General features: G+C 37.3%; 1 protein-coding gene across 1 annotated transcript in view; it reads left to right on the forward strand.

Moving 5' to 3' along the window:
* The first annotated feature begins 2,466 nt into the window (after positions 1 to 2,466).
* LOC125024613 (glycine receptor subunit alpha-1-like) overlaps positions 2,467 to 2,561 on the forward strand; it is a 29,023-nt gene continuing 28,928 nt past the window's right edge. Inside the window, exon 1 of the mRNA XM_047612427.1 lies at positions 2,467 to 2,561. This exon is cut by the window's right edge and continues 35 nt beyond it. The gene's annotated coding sequence lies outside the window, so the exon portion shown is untranslated.

The following is a 2,561-nucleotide window of genomic DNA, read 5'->3' on the forward strand; positions in this document are numbered from 1 at the left end:
ATTTTTTTATTTGTTTTTTTTTGTGTGTATGTGTGTGTGTGTGTGTGTGTGCGTGTGTGTGTGTGTGTGTGTGTGTGTGTGTGTGTGTGTGTGTGTGTGTGTGTGTGTGTGTATACTGTATATGCATATACAAAAAAAAAAAAATAATAATAATAAATATAATATATATATGCATATATATAGATAGATAGATATACACAGACAGAGATATATGGATATATAGATATATAGACACACAAACATATACATATATATACATACATAAATAGATAGACAGATAGATAGACACACACAAACACCCACACACACACACACACACACACATACACATACACTTGTATCTGTATATATATACACATGTATGTATATAGGTATGTATGTATTTAATCTTTAAAAGGGATTTGCCTAACGTCCGAGGCAAGCGCCGGCACACCGCCTGTAAAACGGTCACTTATTCCCCAGCTTTCAGGCGTACCAACCATACCAGCATTACGGACCTTTGACTCGCTATGTTACTTTCCTTCTCGAAATAAACAGATTTGAGGATAAATCCGCTCTTTGAGGCAGAGATCAGTACCTGAAATTCTGTGTGTCATTACAAAAAAATGCCTTAAAATTGTCTATAATTACTTCAAAACTGTATATGTATTTGTTAGTACTTGGAAACTGTTTGTGCAAGTGAGCATTTCTAAGTATTTCATCGTCTTGTAGTGTAAGTATTTGTCTCAAAAATCTCTGCCGGAAGTAGTCTATTTTCAGATGTAGAAATAAATAGATGAATAAAAACACACAAATTCAGACATTGAAAAAGTTCCAGCGTGAAATTTTCTCGGTGGTTGGGTCTTGAGGAAAATTTTAGCGTCCAGTTCTTAACTACTGCAGGGTTAGCCACGTGGGAAATTTACGGGTAAATACATTTCACACATGTGTAGCAATTTTCAGTGATTACCTCGGAAGAGAAATCAGCATATAGAAAAAAATTACAGAATGTAAAAACAAAAATTGTGAATATTGGTCAATACGAATATAATCAATCTGAAATAAACATCACAGGATCAGAATCCTAATCGCAAGGCAGTTCATTAAGGTATTTCTATGCAGTAGATTATAATTTAATTTCATTCTTTTTAAATGACTCTGTCCCCTTCTCTCTATAAAGATTATTAAGCGAAATTGCCAGGCTGTCGTTATCAATGCTATACGGCTACCAGTAAGCATGAGTGACAACAACTTGACAAACGATCAAACTATTCAGTTCACGTCAACTCGAACCTCGCAGAGACCAGAATTCGACCAGGTGGGTTTTATGTGTAAATAGATACGGTCACGGACTTCATGAAAATAATGATTTATGTAGATTAAACCTGTCAAAGAGTCCGCTAAAAATTGAAATGTAATTGCGATCCGACGAAGATATTCATATCTCAGCAAGTTAAATAACACGACTTTTGAATTTCCTGCGACACATGCACTTGAAAAAGATATCGATGTATCAAAATAATGAATATACGCCTCCCTTCTCTGCGTGTAACAGTTAATATAAGGATATTCATGCCCGGTTTGGCAGAAAAAAATCGTATTAACAGATGCATGAAGAGACCACCTTTTTTCCATGTGCGTACAGCGACCTGATAAAAATGATGACCCAGTTAAAAAAATAATAATAATATATATTATTCATTGCCATTTCATCATGCTGCTGAATTCGTGGCCTGAACCACTAGGCCAGTCTCGCTACTAGCGTCATGTTATAATCGTGCTTATTTGTAGAGACCGTATTGCCTTGCCTGCAAGCGAGGGCGAAGTTGAGCAATAACGGCTGCTAGGGTCGATTGCTGTTCATACTGGTAAACCAGTATGAACACTTTGTCAATGTATACTGCTTCAAACGTGAAAAGCACACGCAGCAAGCGTGGAGGGTGGCCAAGTCTGCAGCCGTTGCAATCCACCCAGAACAGCCTGATACTGCTATCGCTTTGTATACAGCTGGGGACGCGAAAATTATGAAAATGCGTAGTAAGCTATGTACATTGTTAGTAAGAAGATAGTTTTGTTTGGCTCAGGGGTCACCTTTTCCATCCTTTTCACAAGCGCACAAATAGTACTCTTTTCCCAAGACCACACCCAACCCCATCCTCTGAAGTGTACAGATCAAAGAGATAAAAAGGATTACCTCTGCCACAGGATCTCCAATTTGATCTGGATCGTCATTTTTATGATGAGTTTGTACGCTTATGAAAATCATGAAAAATAGATGGCCCCTTTTCTTAGTTGATAGAAGTCATATAGTGTGTGTGGAACACAAATTGTACTATTTACATTTAATAGTACATTAGTATAGTACGTTCACTGACTCAGTAAGTGTTGGACCAGTTCCAAGTGCGTGTGCTAATTATACAGGTAATATACATAATGCACATGACACCAAAAGATTTTTTACACCAAATCTAATTTGTGTTTTCAGAAATCTTCCTCGGATGCCAAGGATGAGGTTGTAGTGCGATAAACTCCACTTGAGTGTGCAGCTGAGCCTTTTGCCTCTGATTCAAGCTCGTCTACGT

This window comes from Penaeus chinensis, chromosome 43 (assembly GCF_019202785.1).
Source record: "Penaeus chinensis breed Huanghai No. 1 chromosome 43, ASM1920278v2, whole genome shotgun sequence".
Lineage (NCBI taxonomy): Eukaryota > Metazoa > Arthropoda > Malacostraca > Decapoda > Penaeidae > Penaeus > Penaeus chinensis.